The sequence below is a fragment of the Schistocerca americana genome, chromosome 9, assembly GCF_021461395.2.
Source record: "Schistocerca americana isolate TAMUIC-IGC-003095 chromosome 9, iqSchAmer2.1, whole genome shotgun sequence".
Taxonomy (NCBI): Eukaryota; Metazoa; Arthropoda; class Insecta; order Orthoptera; family Acrididae; genus Schistocerca; species Schistocerca americana.
Window position 1 is genome coordinate 72,298,534 of NC_060127.1, and position 23,611 is coordinate 72,322,144.

Consider the following 23,611-nt stretch of genomic DNA (forward strand, 5'->3'; position numbering starts at 1 on the left):
TTTTTCATGCTAATGATATGACATTAAAGCCTCATTTGTTTAAATCTAGTGTGTCCAGTGAGTTAATAAATAAAGCTAGAAAGTACTCACAAAGATACTTTTAGTACTCACGAAGATACTTTTACTGATATACCAATGATATTGGGCTGAGACTAAAAAATTAAAATTTTTTACAGAAAAATATCAGCTGACATAGAAAATCTTGTTGCATATCTACAAAAATAAACAGGAGAAAGTTCCACTGATTAACACTCTTCAAAGTTCACGTGAAGAGAGAGAGAGTGCAAGCGGAGAGGGGAGGAGGGGTGGGCAGAGGGGGTGGGGGGGGGGGGGGGGGAGGAGATGACTTATCCAATGTCAGTGGTATCTAAAACACTATGTTTGCTTATAAACCTACCCATCTAATCATGTTAATGGATGTATTGCCTTATTTTCATGTCTTCTATGCTTTTGTGTTAACTGGCATCAATAAAGTTGAACAAAGATATCTCAAAGAGCACTTCTGAGCTGCTTGAGAAAATTGTAACTCAGGTCCAGCATCCAAGCAAATGGATGTGGGAAACCTCCAAAAACGGAGCTCTAATTGGTTGGTAGAATCAATTGTTCACAATTTTGGAGTGAACCAAGACAACTCTCATCTTCTCAGTATGATATATTATTGTGCATCAATGTCTTATAACAGCAGAAGTGGAACGTGTAAAAACTAGTCGTAACCACTATGATCGAGTTTTGCAGCTGCAGAGACAGCTGGCCTTGTGGGAACAGAAGGGCAGATGCCCGACATGATATTGACTAAAGCCAAACCTGCACTGAAGCAGACAAGTGTATCCTCAGTATTGGCTGCGCATCAAATTGTTCAACCTATTCATTTGTTCATCCATTCATACTGTTCTGAAGGTATTGTCAAAAAGAACCTTCGTGGACTGAGTCGAAGTACATATTAACAAAGCATGAGGAAACCATAGAAATTTCATCTGTATACTTCGCACATCAAAAAAAGGTTTTGCATCACCTCGGTTCTGAGAGTTCCGGAATCTGTACAGAAAATTGGAACAGAGATCAACATAAACACCATTTCCACCCTTTTATTGGTCATGAAAACCACACATTGCATGTTGTACCACCATACAGCGAGACCTTCAGAGGTGGTGGTCCAGATTGCTGTACACACCGGTACCTCTAAGTAGCACGCCCTCTTGCACTGATGCATGCCTGTATTCATTGTGGCATACTATCCACAAGTTTGTCAAGGCACTGCTGGTCCAGACTGTTCCACTCCTCCTCAATGGCGATTCGGCTGGTGAATCATGTCGTTCATAAACAGCCCTTTTCAATCTATACCAGGGCATGTTCCATATGATTAATGTCTGGAGAACATGCTTTCCACTCTAATAGAGATTTTGTTATCCTGAAGGAAGTCATTCACAAGATGTGCATGATGGGGCGCAAGCTGTCATCCATGAAGATGATGCCTCCCCAATATGACGCCAAAATGGTTGCACTGTTGGTCGCCATTACGGCGCCTTCCATGACCACCAGTGGCGTACATCGGCCCCACACAATGCCACCCAAAAACAGCAGGGAACTTCGACCTTGTTGCACTCAGTAGACAGTGTGTCTAAGGCATTCAGCCTGACCGGGTTGCTTTCAAACACATCTCCAACGATTGTCTGGGCGAAGGCATATGCGACACTCAAGAGGTGAAGAGAACGTGATGCCAATCCTGAGCAGTTCATTCAGCATGTTGTTGGACCCATCTGTACTGTGCTGCATCGTGTCACGGTTGCAAGTATGGACCTCGCCATGGAAATCTGGAGTGAAGTTGCACATCACACAGTCTATTGTGCACAGTTTCAGTCGTAACACGGCGTCCTGTGGCTGCACGAAAAGCATTATTCAATATGGTGGCATTGCTGTCAGGGTTCCTCTGAGCCATAATCTGTAGGTAGCGGTCATCCACTGCAGTAGTAGCCCTTGGGAAGCCTGAGCGAGGCATGTCATTGACAGTTCCTGTCTCTCTGTATCTCCTTCATGTCCAAACAACGTTGCTTTCGTTCACTCCAAGACGCCTTGACATTTCCCTTGTTGAGAGCCCTTCCTGGCACAAAGTAACAATGCGGACACGATCGAACCGTGGTATTGACCTTCTAGGAATGGTTGAAATACAGACAACACAAGCCGTGTACCTCCTTCCTAGTTGAATGACTGGAACTGATCGGCTGTCGGACCCCCTCCGTCTAATAGGCACTGCTCAGGCATGGCTGTTTACATCTTTTGGCAGGTTTAGTCAGATCTCTGAACAGTCAAAGGGACTGTGTCTGTGATGCAATAGCCATAGTCAACATCTATCTTCAGGAGTTCTGAGAATCGGGGTGATGCAAAACTTTTATGATGCGTGTATATTAACAGCAAACTATCATTATGCTGCTTAATCTTGTCCTCACAGAAAATATCAATAGTTATATGTTAAATGAACTCTGTCTCCAACTTTTCTGAAGAATAATTTTCAGAGACGTAGGAGTGAACACTGCTTCTTCAAATAGTACTATCATATTTTTTGCTGCTAGTGTTGCAATCCTAAAAAGAGACAAATTCAATGGTGTTTCACTCTTTGAAATCTGATTACTCGTTTCTGAAAAGGACATGAACTACACAATAAGAATTCTGATTAATGCCTTGGACAATCACAAACTGACAATAAATGTAAATATTACAATAACGGTGCTCTAGATAAATTGAACAGAGAACTAAGGGCAAACATTAAGATAGGAAATAAAATACTAATGCAAGTGAATGAATTTTGCTACATGAGAAGTACAATACCAGATGACAACAGAAGCATAATGGATATTACAAGATGAATTCCAAACAAGCTAGACTAGACTAAATTAGACTACACTAGACTAGACTAAACAAGCCTTCAGAAATAAGAGTAATTATTAACAAACAACCATCTTAAGATAGAAACAAGAAATAATTCTTGAAGACACTTTATTTTGTGCATTTTAAGCAATGGTTGTGAACTTGGGAAACAGAAAAAGAAAAAATTTGGAACCAACAGCGATATGGATATGAATCGGTGAGTGCAGAAACCACTTCAGTCACAAAAATGCGAAAAACCGTTTTCGACGAAAAGATGCTTAGAAAGGAAAGATGCGTGTTGAGTGCAAGAACCATGTTAGTCTGTTTAGTAGATCCATAAATACAGGGTGACAGGGTGTCTTTTTCGAACACTGAGTGCAGAAATAACATGAGACAGTGACTGACATGGTTTCTGTTCCCACTGCTACATCGCATGACCAGTCTTGCCCCTTTTACAGAACATGTGCCATGTATTTACCAGCCTAAACAGCTGCTCTTATCAAAATCTTTGTTTTGTTGATTGTTTTCAACGTGTTCCAAGTTTGTGCTTAATGTTTCCTGTTCTATGTTAAATATGTCTGTGAGTACCACAAGCAGTGAAAGCGATCGTGAAACAGCTCATAAGAAGAGCAGGAGAAACGAAGAAAAACATTGAAGAAATGTCATTAGAACCTCTAAAGTTCGTGAGGTTGAACACATCAACTGCAAAAGGCATCTCATGCCATTTAGAACAACAGGTGCTGCTTGTAACGATAAATTACAATGCTTTACTACGTTTAGTGATGATGAAAAATCTGAATTTGTTGCTAATCTGAATCAGTTGAAATCCAAAGACGAGCAAGATATTTTCTTACAACTGATTGAAAAACATGCCATTAAGTACCATAGGCCTTGTTCTGAACAGCCTAGAGAAACAGCCGGCAGTTTTTAATATTTTTTGCTATGCAGAGGGAAAAGGAAAAGGGTATGTAAGAAAGCATTTATTTCATTCTAAGGCATTACTGAGGGCAGGATTTGAAGGCTTACTGATCTCCTAATAGAGGATAAATCACCTCAAATAAACAAGGTAAAAATCTCAAGAAGAACACAATTTCTGCTGAAGTTTGTTCTAAAACACATGAGCGTATTTCATCATTCCCCACCAAGATTACCCACTATTGCACCAAAGATATCAGTTATCTTGATGCCCGCCTTGATGTTAAAAAACTGCATTCCTTGTTTAAAGAAAAGTACCCTCATTTGGATGTAAAATATGAGTTTTATCTTACATATTTTCATGACAACTTTTCATTACGGCTCGGATGTCTGCAGGTAGATACCTGCATAAAATGTGAAGAGCTTGATGTAAAAATCAAGAGCTCCTCCATTGATGATGCAGCTAAAAGGGCTGCTCTTGCTGAACTTACTATCCACAGAAGACGAGACAAGAAATTTTGTAATAAACTTCAAGTTGTGAGTGGAATGTGAAGACACAGTCACACTTTCATTTGATTTTATGCAAAATCTCCCTCTTCCAGCGATCACAGTTCAGAATATATTTTACTTAAGGCAACTTTTGGTGAACTGTTTTGGGATAAAGAAACTAAAAAGTATGAAATCTGAAATATTCCTGTACCATGAAGTAGTAGCCCACAAAGGAGCCAATGAGATACACAGCATGCTGTTGAAATACAGTGACACTAGTATTCCATCAAATGTTAAAAATCTGTGTTTCTTTTCTGATGGCACCTGTGGACAGAATCGGAATCACACCATGATAAGATTCTGCCTTGCTCTTGCAGATACAGGATGTTTTGAACAAATTTTTCATTACTTTCCACTTCGAGGGCATTCATATCTTCCAAATGATCGAGATTTTGGTACTATTAAGAGGATGATACGTAAAAATGATGAATAGGAAGAGTAACAACTTTCACATCACCAAGCTACTCACCACTGACATAAAAGATTTTGATGGTTGATGGAAGGAATACTACACAAAAAACCCATTAGCCAAAGAATGTCGAGGGAGGAGTGTGCCAAAAGTAGCAAAATTCAAGTTTGCTCCCACTCGATATACAGAATTGCGCTATAACTCTGAAGAAAAAGGGGTAATCACAGGATACACTTCCATTAATGGATTACAAAAACACAGCTATCAGCTGCTGAAACCTGCTTCCCAGAACGTAGATACTGATTTTCCTTCAAGTATTGCAGCATACCCATCTGGGAAAGTTCCAGTCAACATCAAGAAAATGAAAGACATCAAGAAGATGATAATTCATATTCCCGAAAATTTCAAAGTTTTTTATGATGAACTATTTACCTGGCCAACGACTGCACATGACAATGGTACAATGGTCGAGAATGATCTATTTTAAGAGCGTTTTACTTTGTCATATTCCTGTTTTCTGATATCTTTGCAATACTGTAACATCATTTTTGATATAATATGAAAAAATATACACTTTAAATGAATGATTAACTTTTTCCAAGTTTTCAGCTGTCTGTAAAAACCAGTTGAGAACAGAAACAGGATATGTCCAGATCAAATTTTAAATTTTCCTGAGCCTAATTTATGTCAAAATTAGGAAATTTTTGCATGACAGCAACATGAATGCATGTTGTGACAAGAAAAGAAAAGTTAAAATATTTGATAATTTGGAGGAGCAATGACGTTTTTTCTCTCTCCTGAAAAATTTGCAATTTGTGACTGAAGTGGTTTCTGTACTCACCAATTCATATGGAGAAGAGCTACAAAAACACCCTGAACTGTAAGAAAATCTAATGAACGGACACTATAGGAAATTAAAAAGAAAACAGCATTGATTAATGACATAACCAGAAGAAAAACTAAAGAACTGCACACCTAATTTGACAAAAAAAAATAAAAAAAATAAAAAAAAAAAAAAAAAACACTCTAGAAGGAAAACACCCGAGAAAGAAAGTCAAGTGGTAAGTGCAGAACATTTGTATCACAAAGTGTTATCAGTGGACTGAACTGCAGCAGCTACAACCAAATTAGAGACAAAGGACAGAGAAGGTTGGTTAAATCGGCAATGCTTTGCCTCTAGTATTTAAAGATGATGAATGTGACATCCATAAAAGTTCTCTTACCTTAGTAACAATAAACAGGTCTTCCCTTTTTATTTTTCCAGACTCAAGCCATTTTTGTAAAGCCCTCCCAATGGCAGCCTCATTCCCATAGGTAGCAGCTGTGTCTATGTGCCGATATCCAGCTTGTAATGCAACATCAACAGCTTTTTCCACTTCATCTGGAGATGACTGAAATTTTCAGAGTATTGGTAAAAGTAACTGTAAAACACAAAGCAAATACATCTAACCAATGCAATTTGATTCCCCAAGACTCATCTTCACAGTCTTAAGGTATTATGTTGTCATAATTTGTACACAGCAGTTTTCGCTGGCCTGCTTCTGTTATCAATTGTACAGACACCGTAAAAACACAATTTTTTTCATATTACATCAAATTTTCATTCACATGTTAACACTCTGAATACTTATGTACAAATGCCATGCAGAAATATTGATGAAATAATATGTTGATCAGATGAATATAGATTTATTTATTTATCTATTCACTGACAGACAATTTGAACTGTATGAATGTTGTCAGTGCATGTAGTGTATGAATGTTGCCAGCACACAAATGCGCACAACACAGAAACACAATTACATAAATGTATCAAAGTTACATGTCTGTATATCATATGTCACTATTTTATTAAGTGTATTGTAAAATGCCTCTGAATTGTAGCAGTTAATCATTAGCAAAATTGTCAAAGAATCCTCGATAGTACAAAAACATTTTTCTAGCAGATGATTTTTTAAAAAGTCTTCCTGAAGGTATGTATTTCACTTTTATCTTTGATTACATGTGGAAACTTGTTTTATAATTTTATTCCACTGCTAAGTACAGTCCCCATCCCCCATCCTCACCCCCTCCTACTGAGGCGTAAGTGGTAGTTGGATATGGTTCCGTGATCATGTAGAGACCTGTTTGTTGAGCACTGGTCAATGTCTTTCTTTATGTGGATCACCATTTGCAAAATGTATTCACATGGAACAGTCAAGATTTCCATAGACTCAAACCTTTTCAAAGAATCTGAGAAACTCTTTTACACCAGACTGGAAAGAAAAAACAATAACCACAGCAGTATATGACTACCTCAACACAACCGTCAAATTGCCAGATAGTAAAGAAATAACTGATGCTATGGTAAAAACTTTCTAAAGCCAAGATTGCATAAATATTTCTTTATTTACAACAATTGGCTTCAACTGATTTTGCTGTCATCTTCAGGTCTTCAAAAATGTTTGTTACAAAACATGGTCATTTTGAGTTGGAACCTTTCATGTCGAGTTGTCATGTTGGTGGCAAAAATGTAGCACATTATACAAAGGTTTGTCATAAATAAAACATTTAAAATCAAAAAGCACCTTGTGCACATGGCCATGTCCTATACACAGTGCTCACAGATTATTGTTACATCATAAAAATACTGGTACACAATAAAATGCAGAGTTGCACATCTGTTTACATTATCAGGGAATGTTATAATCATTGAATATCAACCTTAGACAGCATACCTTATATGCCATCTAAGGTGAATTTTTAATGATGAGAACATGTCCAGCTAAAGTAAACAGATGTGCTGCTGTGCATTTTATTGTGTAGTATGGCAAGGTGTACAAAAAAATTGCAGGAATTAGGTACGAGCATGCTTAAAATGTCAATGTAACAAAATCAGCCAACATCCCCTTACACCAATATCACATTTTCCAGCACATTTGCGCACATTCATGTGGATTTAGTAGCACCGCTACCTTCTTCTAACAGACAATGGTACATGGTGATAATCATGGATCATTTTTATGAACTGAGTGAGATGGTGCAGTGGTTAGCATACTGGATTTGCATTCAGGACAATGGTTCAAATCTGCATTCAGTCATCCAAATACAAGTTCCCCCTGATTTCTTTAAATCACTCCAGGCAAATGCAGGGAGGGTTCCTTTGAAAGGGCACGGTTGATGTCTTTCCCCATCCCCCCCCCCACAATCTGATCTTATGTTTCACCTCTAATGATCTCAGTGTCGGTGGGACATTAAATCCAATCTTCCTTTCTTCCTTCTTTTTGTTTTACAAAACAGCCAGAAGTGGCGCTGGTAGCAGACATTTCAGCAGAAGCTGTGACGAAAGTATTATTTGATGAGTAGTTCACACATTTTGTAATTCCACACTCGATCACAACAGATAGGGTTTGTCAATTCAAATCACAACTGTTCACAGAAGTAATGAATATCCGCAGCTGCAACCATCTATGCACAACCAGTTACCATCCAGCAAGTAATGGGATGGTACAAAGGTTTCACAGGATGGTAAAGGCAGCACTTACATGCTACAACACAACATGGAGCGAGGCGTTACCTCTCAATTATTAGATTTGCGCACAACAGTGAAGGAAGATATTCTAAGTTCACTGGCACAATTAGTATTTGGAGAAGAGTTGCAAGTTCCTAGAGAACTAACAACACTAATGACACCCTCAGGTCTGCAAGAGCCAAGAACAGAATTTCCCGAAGCACATGGGACAGTTACAAGCACTGCGACCCATCAGACATGGGATAGAAGGATTTTTCTATGTAAGGACTCACAAACATGCCCCTCTGTCTGGCTATGTGATGACACAGTGTGACCACTCCTACAACCGCCTTTTTGGGTCCTTGTAAAGTGTTGACAAAAGGAAGCAATACCTTTATGATAGACATAAATGGGGAACAAGAGACAGTAACAACTGAATACTTGAAACCTGTTACCAGTACACGGAGGGAACAGTACGATGCGAGCAGGCAGACACACCTACCGTCAGTGACTAGATAGTGTAAAATGGAATGGAAAGTCACACAGTAGAGAAAACCTCGGAACAGGAAGAAGACAGTCCAGCGCAGCAGCTGTAGGCTTTCATTGCCAAGGTGGGCCATTGTATCGAGCACCAGTACCCCAACTTACCTGGGGCACCAGGTTCTGGGTGGCAACTTAAACTTGGGAAAGGAATTCCCTAAGAATTCCATGTGTGAGGAGGGGGGGGGGGGGGGGGAGAGGGGGGGGCAGCATACTACTAAAACGACTTTTCTATCATCTCAGCTGATACATACCAGCCACAAGCAGTAGTTTAACCACAGTTTTTAAACGCTTATAATTTATATGGGATAATATTCATATAATGAACACACTGAAATTTTTTATTTATAAAACTCAATAAATTTCAATTTCAATACTAGGTAAAAAATGTAGAATTCCTAACAGTTTAAGAAATTCCTGAAATTCCCTGAGAGTTCCAAGTAAAATGTAATTCCCTAAAAATTACGGGCTTTCCAGAAGAATTACCATTGTGCTTACCCAAATCTGTAAACATGGTTTACAGTAACAACTCTAACAGATGTTTATTACACAATTCTTTAGGTCATTTATAACAGAAAAAAGCTTCTAGTGGAAGAAGAGATGTGTTTAACAACAGTAAAGATGAACAAGTGCTGATAGCTCTTAAGATATGCATTTTATAACCATGTTTACTGGATATTTTTGTCTTTTATTGGTCCACAATACCAGCTCTGAAATTCTGGAATACTTTTTTCAACATCCTGAATATTAACAACATAAAGAATCAAGAATCAAGAATTTTATTCACCATGATATTGGCTTCGTCTTACAGGATGTACTAGTACACACAGAATAATAAAATAAACTAGTGTCAGTACATTATAGAACACAATGCTGTCTTCAGGACATATTACACTATTTGTTGATGACACAAGAATTCTGGTAACAGATACTGGCAAAGCTGACCATGACCAAAAGAAGATTAAATCACTGATTTCATCATGATCTCACTGTAAGACGACACCAACTCACATCAGGTTCAGCCCTCATCTCAATAACTATAAATCCCTGGCATACTCCAAAACAACCAGTCACTGTCTAATGTACTGTTATGTTTCTTAGTATACAGCTTGAGGAAAATGTTAAATGGAATACTCATGTCAATTACACCTAAAATAAGATGTCAATTGTATGTCACATTCTAAAGGTACTCAGCAAATCAGTCACCAATTTAGTTGTACTATATCATTCTTACTTTCACTCCTCATTATAGTATGGAATTATGTATTGGGGAAACTCATCCTGCAGCAGAGATACATTCAGAATGACAAAACAGGCTATTCATATAAAGTGCAAACTGAGACTAATTAATCATGCAGCCAACATTCCAGTAGTCTTGAAATTACGATTGTACCACATATTTACAATTACAACAGCATATCATTTAACAGCTACTGACTAAAAAAAAGACAGCTCACCAATATTAATGTTTGAAACAAGGTGGCAGTTTGACCTACATGTGGTCCAATCCAGAACAATTTATTACCAGAAAAATGTGCTATGTCTTGGGATACAGATGTATAATAATTTGCCACATGAAGTTAAAGGAACAGAAATGCCAAGAGCATCACATAAATTTCAAAACAAAATTCTACTGGAACACAGCTTTTGCACAGTAAATGATTTTTTTGAAAAAAAGGTTTTAAATGTTAAATAATTCCTTCATAAATTTTCACCATCCCTGATAAATTATATGTAGTGTATGTGTTATTAATATATGTAATGCATTGGTCTGTATTTATTCTTCTTTTTGCTCCCACCATGTTTAATTCTATCACATATTATTTCATCTTATTGCAAAAGCAAAGTGCAAGACGCCTAACAAGTGAAAGTGCAATATGATGTCTGTTACAGTCTTGCAAAATGCACAGGGTTTCCTGTAACAAATTAAATTATAAAAATATATACCTGTCCTGTGTAATATCGTATGTACTAATTGCACATATTAAAGGAGACCACTTACCGGATAGCAGGAACACCAAGCTGTCAATAGGCACACATAAAAGGAGGAAACTTGCTAGCTTTCAGTGTTATCCTTTGATGTGCTGGAGTAAAATAAAACTGTAAGAGCATTTCAACAGCTGTCATTCCTTCCACAACAAAAAATACTTTCTGCTCAGCCTAGCTGCCCATGGATGCCTTATCTGCAGTGATGAGCACTCCCTTGCCGAATATGCCGAAGGCCTCACAAAGGCCTTCACAGACTGGTAACACCCAAACCTAGTCCACAAACAGATTTTCTGTACCATATCCTCGCACACCCCCAATCCTCCCACCACCTCCATGAATCTGCTACAAAGGAGTGCCCTCCTTGTCACCTTGGACTGGAACTACTGAACCGTATCCTTCACTAAGGCTTCAATTATCTCTCACCCTGCCCCGAAATGAGAGACAACCTCCCTGAGATCCTTCCTCACACCTCCCAAAGCGATGGTCGTCACCCACCCAATCTACACAACAGCTTAGCCCATCGCTATGCCACTCCTACTACTGACCCCTTGCCGCAAGGATCGTATCCCTGTGTGCTATCTCCTCCAAATTCTTGTTGCCTTCAGCACAGTAATTGTGCCTGCCTCTATACATGCCACCCCTCCCTTCCACATTCCTAGCCAGAAAACCAGTCACCTCCCTCTGCTCTTTTTTCTTTTTTCATTTTACCCTAGCTCATCAAAGGATCACTCCGAAAGCTAGCAAGTTTCCTTCTTTTGTGTGTCAAAAACTCAACACTTCCGCTTTTCAATGAGTGGTCTCCTTTAATCCTAGAGTGCTCATAAACAAGAACTTTCCTACAACAATTGTACAATACTGTGTTTTCTTGGATCAATAAAAATACAATATAAACAAGTCAGTGCAGAGTTATCTTGCTACTTTTCGTCATGAATCACACAGCCCTTTTCAGTAGCTAAAGGATGTTTGTATATTCTGCGTATTTGTTCTCCAGAACGCTATGCTGTAACTAATTCTGGAATGGCTATATGTAAAATATGTCGATCTAGTGCAAGAGCTACAATACACTGAATTTATTATTCAGTGCTGAAGATATTTACTTTCTGAGGACAATAACATGCTCAGTCAACTTTAACTGCAAGTCAACGTGCATTTGGTACAGATTCTATGAGCTCATCTTTCACTTTCAGGGAGTTACTCTTGGGTTTCTGTTTATGTGGAAAATAATACTTTTTTTTACATGCAGGATTAATCTGTTGTTTCCTACCTACGTCCATAAATGTAGAAGTGATTCTTCAAAAAAATATTGTAATTTTTAATAAAAGCCTCAAATATGACCAAAGTCAAATGTTTTCCCCATATAATTTACAAATATCAATCAGTCACAACACCAAAAATGACCACTATGGATAAAATGGAAGTGATTATGCTTGGAATAGGATTAATGATTATTAAGCTGCTATCGAGAAGACATTTGTCATTGTGAGATAGGCAATCATCAGGAGTCTGAGATAATCACATGTCAATACGCACACTGTTTATGGATGAGCAGAGAATCTGTGAGACAAAAGTTACATTTGGATTTAAAAATCCACCTGTATAAAATGCTGGTGGATTAGCAGGTTAAAGGTAGGGATTCCAACATTGAGAACACTTAACGTCAATGTTAACATCCCAAAATATTAAAATTTTACGTTGATTGTATTTTTGCAAGTGGTAAACTGTTCTATCTAGTATCTCTGTGAAGACATCAATATTGCCGTCATATGTATGGTACCTGTATGCAGACATTACAATTAGTTTGGAACCTGGCAATAATATAGCAGCTGCCTCAAACGCACTAGCAGTGCAGAAATTACTGATGTCAAGATTGGCTAAAAGATCACTGCTGAATATCGAAGTAAGGCAATAGTTGTTCAAACTTCTACAAAAAAGTGATACTAAACAATAGCCTGATGGCTCTTAAAAATATAGTTGATTCTGATTTAGCCATAACTTCGAGGCGAAGTATTACACATGGGTTTTTATCTGCTCAGTAACCTTCCTACAAGTATAAAGTCTACTGAAGACAATACATAATCTTGTCAAGCCATGAAGTCTTATTTGCTGTGTCACAATTTTTAATGTCTGTAAAAGAATACCTAGAACAGTACATGCACAACAGATGAATTATTCAATGGGCAAACCTGATGTATGCTATGATAAACAGCAACACAGTGCTCATGTAGAAGACTATGGTATAATAACATGGAGAAGATAACCTCGAAAAGATGTTGCCAGTATCACACTGCAAATATGGAAGCCCTCCCCCAGGAAAATTTTTAAAATTAGAACCCTGATTTAGGCTCTTAAACACAACATTTCAGACACTTTCAATCCTAAATAAAGAAGACTTTTCAGGAATAAAAACAACTATAAATGAAAGTCATCAAACTCCAATTCTGTGTTGTTTTTCTTTCATGTTCACAGGACACCAACAAAAAATTCACTCAACCTTACAACTGATGAAAAAGATTCACTTTTCCTAGAACCTATGTTTTTAAGAGGTCATCATGTAGCAGAATTTTTTTTTTTGATGAAGTACTTGAGTTGAAGGAAAAACTTGTGATATCTTCATTAAATTTTATAACAACAGACTTTTCATACCTCGCATGCTGAATGTAGCTTCTAGTGCCTATACCAGTGACAATATGTTGATCCCCTTTCAGATATTTATTTTTTTGAAATTTCAATTCCACCTGACAACCAGAAGGTCTTATAAAACTCATAATCAAATTTATAAATAAGGTATATAGGACACTATGAAGTTCGTGAATTACTGGCTCTTCTTTCCGAAGGAACACATTTGACATTGACAAATGACGAAAGAGTATTATGGGGGATTAAAAAAAAGAATAAGAATAAGAAAAAGAAGATATAATTTAGTAACTGGATCATTTAGAATAGGATATATTTTTAGAGAGAGAGAGAGAGAGAGAGAGAGAGAGAGAGAGAGTAGTAAAGATCCATTACAAACTCTTCAGCATCGAATTATTTGAGGTTTTTCACATCTCTTTGCACAGCTAAATGAAGCAAGCAGCAGGAACAAGTTTTAATTCTTAGGCATGTTTGAAATTTCTTATGTCCCACAAATTTATTTGCATTATCACATGTGAATAAACGCAATTATTCCAGGGAATTCCTTTTCTTCGCAGGTCTTCACTCAACAGATTAAAGACATCACCTGGTTAGAAAAACTTGAGCCTTGTGGCATCACCTGAACCAAAGCAGTTCTATTATTATCCTTTATGCTGACATGTGCAGAACTAAAAGTTTTTGTCATCACTCAGTGTAAACTATCTTCGTCAGATGTGGTGATGAAATTATCCGCAGACAGGTTTGCTATGTGCTCACCAAGGCAATCATTATAAAATTTTAGGAGTAGTGGCATAATACATTCAGCAAAATGTAAGCAGTACATTTTCCCACTTTCTTTTTAAAACATCAAATTGTAAAATGGCTATTCCTGTAATTTTTAGTAACTTCCTTTAACTCCGTAATTTAAGAGATACAAAAAATGGTTCAAATGGCACTGAGCACTATGAGACTTAACATTTGAGGTCATCAGTCCCCTAGACTTTGAACTACTTAAACCTAACTAACCTGAGGACATCACACACATTCATGCCCAAGGCAGGATTCGAACCTGCGACTATAGCAGCAGCGTGGTTCCAGACTGATGTGCCTAGAACCGCTCGGCCACAACGGCCGGCTAAGAGACACATTAAGGACAATCTGTAATAGTTGACAGCCATGGAATAGGAATCAATAAAAGGAGGCAGTGCAGATTTTAAGAGACTAACCCCATATTCAGGAGGACGGAGTTTGCTCAGTCCAGCCATTCAAATTTTGGTTTCTTATGCTTTTCCTACATCATTTCAGACAAATGCCAGGATGGTTCAATGATAACGGCCACAGATGACTTATTTTCTGTATGTCCTATCCTCATAAAGCATACCTATGTCTTCTTTTCTGTATGTATATTTGTTGAGATTTCACTGTATTATGATGACAAATTCTGTATCGCTGTTAAGAGGATCCCACTGTGTAACATCAGATCCTGTGGAACTAGTAAAGAAATGATGTTCTTGCTAAAACTATATACCAATTTTTGTGTTTTAATGAGACCCTGTACATTAAATCAATGTCTCGGAGTTGTATATCGTGAGAAAAACATCTATTCTTTTCTATACATGATCAGAAACAAGCACATAAGGAGAAACTTGCATGACAACAGACAAGACTAAAGTGGTTTATGTTTAGCCATGTGAAACTGATGCAGGCTGACCTTGCAAAGAAATGTGCCAGCACGAAGATCAGCTGCACATTCAAGTAAGAGTTGACTGGATGAGATTAAGGAACACCATGAAAAGACACAGAAGATGTGGTGAGGAACAAGAACCAAGACAGAAAAAGATGGAGGCAAATCATGTGAAAACATTCCATTTGGCTTGTTGGAAGGATGCTATGATGATGTTGAAGACAATGAAAGTTGATACACCAAATATCGCTATAGAACAAGCCACAGACAAATAAACTAAATTGTGACTAAAACTGAAATGTGTCAAATATGCAAGGGCAACTCTGTAAAGAAAGGAAAATTTAAACTAGCTTAATCTTTTAGGATCCAGTGAACAATGCAAACCATTGTGCAGATGGCAACTACAATGTTTTTGTTCGGATAGTTCAATTGTTTATCATTCATGTGTTTTGTCTACACTCTATCATTTTATTCTTGTGTAGGTGACTAGATCTATATACGAGGGTCACTCCAAAAGAAAAGCACACCATTTTTTTTTTTTTAAATGCATCTTTTATTCTACATGTTTGAAAGTTTTACAGTGTGTAGATACATCCTTTAGGAATAATATTTTCATTTCTCCACATAATTTCCATCCCTCTCAACTGCCTTACGCCATCCTGGAACCAGCGCCTGTATACCCGCATGGTAAAATTCTGGACCAACCTGTTCGAGCCACTGTTTGGTAGTGTGCACAAGGGAGCATCATCTTCAGACCTTGTTCCATGAAGAGAGTCTTTCAGTTTCCCAAAGAGATGATAGTCACATAGAGCCAGGTCAGGACTGTAAGGCGGGTGTTTCAGTGTTGTCCATCCGAGTTTTGTGATCGCTTCCATGGTTTTTTGACTGACGTGTGGCTGTGCATTGTCGTGCAACAGCAAAACATCCTGCTTTTGCCGAGGGTGGTCGAACACGGCTCAGGCGAGCCTGAAGTTTCTTCAGTGTCATCACATATGCATCAGAATTTATGGTGGTTCCACCTGGCATGATGTCCACAAGCAAGAGTCCTTCGGAATCGTAAAACACCGTAGCCATAACTTTTCCAGCAGAAGGTGTGGTTTCGAATTTTTTTTTCGTGGGTGAATTTGCATGATGCCACTCCATTGATTGCCTCTATGTCTCTGGTGAAAAATGATGGAGCCATGTTTCATCACCTGTCACAATTCTTCCAAGAAATTCATCTCCACCATTCACGTACTGTTCCAAAAGTTCGCTGCATACCGTTTTTCTTCTTTCTTTGTGAGCCACTGTCAACATCCTGGGAACCCACCTGGCACAAACCTTTTTTAACGCCAACACTTTCAGTATTCTGCAAACACTTCCTTCCCCTATCCCAATGTAGCGTGACAATTCGTTCACTGTGATGCGTCTGTCAGCAGTCACCAATTTGTTAACTCTCTGCACATTGTCTGGAGTGTATGCAGTACGAGGCCTGCCGCTGCGAGGACAATCCTCAAGATTGCCGTGACTGCTTTTATCATGTAACTTGCTTGCCCACAAACTAACTGTACTATGATTGACAGCAGCATCTCCGTACACCTTTTTCAACCTGTCTCGTTTTCACAGCACAGGAATTCTATGGCAGCATGTTGCTTCTGACGAACGTCAAGTGTAGCAGCCATCTCGAAGACATGCTGTGATGGCGCCACTCACGGCAACAGGCTGAACTGAGAACAAGTGGGATGTATGTATCTACACACTGTAAAACGTTCACACATGCAGAATGAAAACTGTATTTTTACAAAAATAATGTGCATTTCTTTTGGAGTGCCCCTTGTAGTTCTAGTGGAGATAGCAGATGCAACAAAGATTGCTACAGTGCAATTATGCTTCCACTAGTAACATGCCTGGCAACACTACATACCATACTTTTTGCCTTTTTATTGATATTATGCTGACAGACTGGTCAAATTAACTGGAGTGTCTGATAGCACTCTGACAACTCAAAACCTAACTGTCTCCTTCCAACTTCCTCAGGAAGCAATACAGATGTCTGTCACTACTACCTACATTCCAAAAACTTATACAGGCATAAAAGGAATACTAACAGTGTCCTGTTCTCTTTCTGTCTCTGCACACATGATGTCACAATGAACAGCAACATTACATGATGAAGCCAACATCTCACGTCTGTAGGCTCAGTTGCTCTGGCTGATCTGTATTATAGAGGTCTAGATCAGGTTTGAATATGACAGCTTAGTTGTCAGCTGTCAAAACCAACAGACATGTCAAGAAAACGAGCTTTCTTTAAAAGAAATATATCGTTTGTGGTTACAGAATAATTTGTAGCATAGCTAAAAGTCTAAATTAGGTTGAAAGGTAATAGGCAGGTTGTAGGTTGGCAAAGCTAACAAATAAGTCATGGTAATTCATTTTAAGAGAGTGCACTCCATAGCTACATTTAAATCCCAGTTGACAACCCTGTTTTCCAGCAGTGGTCCAATATTTTCAAGAGGTTGTCTGAAAGTGTAAAGGTCTGTCTAGGGACAAGCCGGTGACATACTTACATGTTTGTGCAACAGTGTTTTCACTGCTTGCCTTGAGATATAGCTGGAACAAAAAGGGAGCCTGGTCGGGGGGGAGGGGGTGATTATTCAGCTGTGTCAGACAATGAGAGAGCAAATGTATGGCACCTAAGATAAAGCCGAAATAAGACCTATGGGGATGGTGGCTCAAATTCATGACATAACAATCATATTTGATGATTACTTACTTACTTACTAACTCCTTGGCACTACAGCCTGTGCAGGCTCTTGGCTTCCTGGACAATCTCCACCCACTCTTCTCTGCTCACTGCCTTGGCTCTTCATCTTCTAACTCCCATTCTTCTCAAGTTTCTCCATGTTGTCAAGCCATCTGGTCTTTTGTTTGCCCCTTATACGGTGTCCACCTGCTTTTACTTTGAAAACTTCCTCGATTGTGCTGCTCTCCACCATTCTTTCTACATGTCCCAACCAACATAGTCTATTAGTATATATTTCTGTCACAATATCTGGTTTGGTATACAGCTCTCTGATCTTATTATTTCTGATTTGCCGAAAACTCCTATCATTCACTGGCCTGAAGATTTTCCTAAGTATCTTCCTTTCCCCTCTCTGCAATAAATCCTCGTCATTTTCTGTCGTTGTCCAGGTCTCTGAACCATACATCAGCACAAGTCTCAATACTGTACAATACACAATCAGCTTCAGACTCCTAGTAAGGCTTCTTGCTTTAAATACTTTAATCAGTACAAAGTAGCTCACATTACCAGCTGTAATCCTTGCATCTATTTCTTCTCGCATATCATTATTTTCAGTTATCTGTGACCCAAGATATGTAAAGCTTTCACAGTGTTCACATTCTTTCCCGTTCAAGGTCAGGCTTCATTCTCCTCTGCTATACCTTTTCCCAGATGTTAACATATACTTGGTCCTTGACTGATTAATTATCAGCCCCATTTCCACTTCATATCATTCTAATTTTTCAAGATTTTCTTTCAGGTCCTGTTTCCTCCTGGATAACAGATCAATGTCATCTAGAATTGCAAGTTCCTGGATCACTCTATTAAGTAGTGTTCCTCCAGGGTTGCTTCTTTGTGTCTTCCACATTACCCTCTCCAGAATAGCAGAGAGCACATCACCATGTCACAATCCTTGGTTAACTTCAAATGTCTTTGATAAAGACCTTTACTTTGCATACTGTTCTTCTCAAAGTCATCTGAACTAGTTTTTATCAGTTTGTTGGGTAGTCCTGCCTCTTGCATTGCCTTCCAGAGTTTATCCCTTTTGATACTATCATAAGCTTGTTTGAAATCAATGAACGGCTGGTGGACATCGATGTTATAACATTTTTCAGGGCTCTGTCTGATAGTAAAAATCTGGCCTGTAGTGGATCTATTAGTTCTGAAACCCCACTGGTAGTCTCCTAGGTATGTTCTGAGTTGCCCAGCCACAATTTTTCCTAATACTTTATATATTATACAGGGCAGTGCAATTCCTCTATTATTTGCAGTTAGCTTTTTCTTGTTTCTTATGTATAGGGCAGAGTATTGCTGTATTCCACTGTTCCTCATATTTTCTTTCCACCATATTTCCACTATAATCTCACGCAAAAACATTATTAGTTTCTCTGCCATATCTTATCATTTCTGCTGTAATGTTATCTTCTACCAGAGCTTTATTGTTTTTAAGAGTCTTGATGCTAGCTTTAACTTCTTCCAGTGTTGGTTCCTTGACAGATTCCTGGTACCCTTCTTCTCTGTTTACATCCTGCTCCACCTCTTTGACCATAGCAGCATCAACTTCACCTTGGTTTTCTCATTCTGTATTCAGTAGTTCACTAAAATACTCCACCCATCTGTCTAAAATCTGATCTTTTTCCCCAATCAGATTTCTCTCCTTATCTTTAGAGAAAACTGCTCTGGGTTGGAATCCTTTCTTTACATTTTTCACCCTTATATAGAATTCCCTTGTTTCCTGAACAGTATTTCTCTCTTCTAATTCATCAATCCACTGTTTTTCAAATTCTCTCTTTTTTCCTCCTACATTCCTTGTCTGCTTCCTTTCTCTTCTCCTGGTATTCTTCTATAGTAATTCTTGTTCTCCTCTGCAGCATTCTTTTATTTTTGCCTCATTCCTTTCTTCTTCTATCTTCCTCTTACAATCTTGATCAAACCAGAACTGGGTTCTCAATTGTTTCTTTCTACCCAGAATAGTTTCAGCTTTCTCCTGCATTATACTTCTGACCGTTTCCCATATTTCTTCAATACCCTGTCCTGCCCGATCTTCAGCTTCACTATTTGTCAAAATAGTTTTATAATGTTGTACTGTATTTTCATCATTTTTTAACTTGGTACCAAAAAATTTTGACACAACAGTTTTCTTGGTCTGTACATATAATTGCCTATCCTCTGTCAGTATTTGATTCTTACCAAATGGTGACAACTATCTCCATCTGGAGCACAACTATCCACTTCTAATATATTTAAAGCATGTCGTCTATTTGTGAACATATCATCAATATAATTTTTTGTGATCACATCTGGGGAGCACCATGTAACTTTCCTTATATCCATCCTTTGCACCCATGTGATTTTAATAATCATGTTATTGTCCAGGGCAAAATCAGTTAGTCTGAAAGCATTATCATTAGAAGCTTCATTCAAACTCTCCTTACTAGCTGCTTTCCTGTACGCAATTTCTCTTCCTACTTGAGCACCCTGCATAACCACCATAACATCATGCTTTACCACCCTTGCTATTTCCTGTTCCAGTTGCTCATAGAATGTATCTTCTTCCATCAGCTCTGCATCTTCTGTTGGAGCATACGTACATATGAAGGATGTATTGAAGAAGTGGCCTTTCATTTGTAATACAGAGACTCTGTTGCCAACAGGCTTAAATTTCAGTATGGCAGCCTTGTGAGCATTATCAGCCTATCCCCTGCCTCCACAGCTGTAGAACAATGTATGTGTCCCAGATACTAATACTCCACTTCCTTCCCATTTAACCTCTTGTATTGGTGCCATCATCACATTATATTTCTTCATTTCATTTTTCAGATTCTGTAGTCCTCCAGTCTTGATCAGTGTTCTCACATTCCATGTCGCTAAATACCAATTCATATGCCATTCCCATTGTCAAGGCCATTTATCCATTACATCTGTCTGGCTTCCTTCATGCTCTGATTCCTTAATGAACTCTCTTTTCTGAGATAGGGTGTTAGCCCGCACACAGCTCTCCTCCTTTATCCACACTTGGGACTGCCACTGGGATTTCCATGGTGTCTGCCAGTGACAGAGTTCGTTCCATGATTTTGCCAATTCATAGTCAAATTATCACCTTCCAAGCTAACCTAGATGTTAGACTATGCTACAGATCAGTCTGTCAGCACAACGTTCATTTTGAGAGAAAGATTAATTTTATGTGTTTGTTCTGTTAGCTCCCAACCAAATTTCAGTTTAGGCACTACAAACACTTTGCCTCTTCTATTGCATCTGATTGTGTTACATTAAACTATCATCCCATCGGCTGTGCATAACTGATGCAGTAAATAAACATCGTTGGGATGAGCACTGGCCCCAGTCTAGACTATAGCCTGGTAATGTCATCCTTCCTCATGTAGCTGTCTCTGACATGCTGATGACTTTGTCAATCAATCGGCACTTCGTACTGCAACATTAAATAATGCACTGCTTGGAGACACAAATGTTTTATGTCCCACCTATGAAACATCAGACTAAAAGTACACATCTCTATCTGTGTTTAAATTATTTTGTAGAGTATGTACCACCAGTGAATGTAACCTATCTTCAGCCCTCATTATTACAGTTTAAATAGCATTTTTCACTGATAAATAACACTCACGAGTAAACTTCTGTCTCCAACACAAGCATTTTGCAGGTTCTTCCAACAGTTTCAAAATATGTGGTAAAAGTGAAAAAAAGATAGAATCAATTTTCTATTGTAAAAGACTTTGACTCAGCCATGTAAGTACCTAATAATAGAAAAATATATGGAGGTCTGGCTTCAATACAACCTTTCCCTCCGGAAAAGGAATAATATACTAGTGTCAGGCGCTTCCTTTGAAGAAAATAAGTTAAAAGTAGATATCACAGGTTTTTAACAGGGCTGAACTGAAACTTTTTTATGGCTACTTACAACTCACAAATCACTACTTACAACTAATGAATGATCTTCCAGAATATTAAGAATATACCATACCCCAGGCCTTGTGGCCCCTAGAAACTATCATATAGGTTTCTTTGGATGGGATACGCATATTGATGGTGTATTTAAAAGATTAAGTACCATGTTCTATTTAATGTGTGTGTGAAAACTGTTGCCATAACCATACATTAACGTATATTCTGTCCTAAAGTACGGGATCAGCTTCTGGGGTAGCTCATAATCCTATTTAAAATATTCTAGGACGCAAAAAAAAAAAAAAAAAAAAAAAAAAAAAAAAAAAAAAAAAAAAAAAAAAAAAAAAAAATTTACAAGAGTTAGGGCAAGAGTGAAAAGGATCCAACTTTGAAAGGGGCTCTTTAAATTAAGGAATTTACGATATGTCCACATGTCTTTCTCAGAATCGAAACTTTTCATAATGGTATTACAAAACGGAACATACACTTTTGCATGCACCAAATAAAAAGTCTTTGCCAAAATATCTTAGGTAAAATTATCTACAATAAGCTTCCAAACGAATGTAATATAACGACCTTATAAAATTCACATGAACTGCTTCTACAGTCTGGATGATTTCCTCCAGAATCCTTCAGTCAATAGCATAATCAATACAGCAGGAATTCAATTGTCATTAACTATGAGACAACTGTAATATGAAGTTTCAACCACGTGTCTTTTTTGGCGAATCTTCGCATCACTTAAAAGTGAGTACTTGGATGAAGACGGGGGAGAAAAAAAACCGTGGTCTAACCAGGATTCGATACTCCCACCTTTCGGTTTCCAAACCCGCGCTTTGACCGGTAGACCATTTTTTACCTCAGTTAGTTCGTTATATCTGATCGGCGCGGGCTTCCTATGATGCTTGTTCTAGTTCATCAGTGATCCATTAACTCAGTTCTTTATTACAAAGGGTAGCTAAACCGCTACCCGAACATGCTGAGCTCCCGTGGCGGCGAATATCTACTTAATGTTGACATGAACCAGATATGCTCAAGAATATTATTATTACAAAATTATCCTGTAAATGCTGAAGTTCACTTGTACCATATATACCGATGATAGTCAATGAAAACCTCTTAACTCCATTTTGAAGCAAAAACGGTTTCTTAAAAAATTTCTGAAATGAGACAGACAACGTTGTTACACGTTCAAGTGTATAAAGTAGAAGCCTAGACATTTACAGATTAGAAAAATCCACGCACTTTCAAATCTCCCTCTGCTAACGGATTGCTGGTTACTGCAATTGCGAAGTTTTCACTTACCGCCGATACGTAAAAGATATTCAATTGTAAATATCTATTCTATTTTGAATTGTTATAATGACTTGGTCAGTATCTAATGTACTGTACGGTACGTGTGAGACTTTACGGACATGATAAAATGGTGTACCGAATAGCGTGTAATACTTGCCTGCCAGGTCCCCAGCCCAATAATGGGCATTTTCCTTCCATTGTAGAAAGTGATAGGCGCCAACACTTTTTCCATTTTCGTCGGTACTTACTGTAGTATAAAAGTACGGATACTGGACAGCGCGACGAAAACGTGGCTTCTCTTCTGACATCCCACACGTGACAACTGTTTACTATACTGCGTTGCAACAGATCTGACGTGTAGCAGTCGGCAGCAGACGGGAAACTTCGCGCCGTAGTGATTTGCAGATTTACGTAAGTTCGTTGCCAACTGTGCAGCATACCAGTAGCTGGTGTCGACTGCACTGTCGTCTGCTGTGTCGCTGAGCTGTGTTTTGTTGCCTAATTTTCACTGCCATTTTTTAGAGAATGAATGATGATGCGCTTGCTGGCTCTTCGCCGTAAAGGAAGGCCGTTTTAAGGAGCGAGTGCTGGAAAATAATG

The 23,611-nt window shown here is 38.3% G+C and overlaps 1 pseudogene; it reads right to left on the bottom strand.

The window, feature by feature from the left end:
- LOC124551024 overlaps nucleotides 1-23,392 on the bottom strand; it is a 76,470-nt pseudogene extending 53,078 nt beyond the window's left edge.
- Between the last annotated feature and the right edge of the window lie 219 nt (nucleotides 23,393-23,611).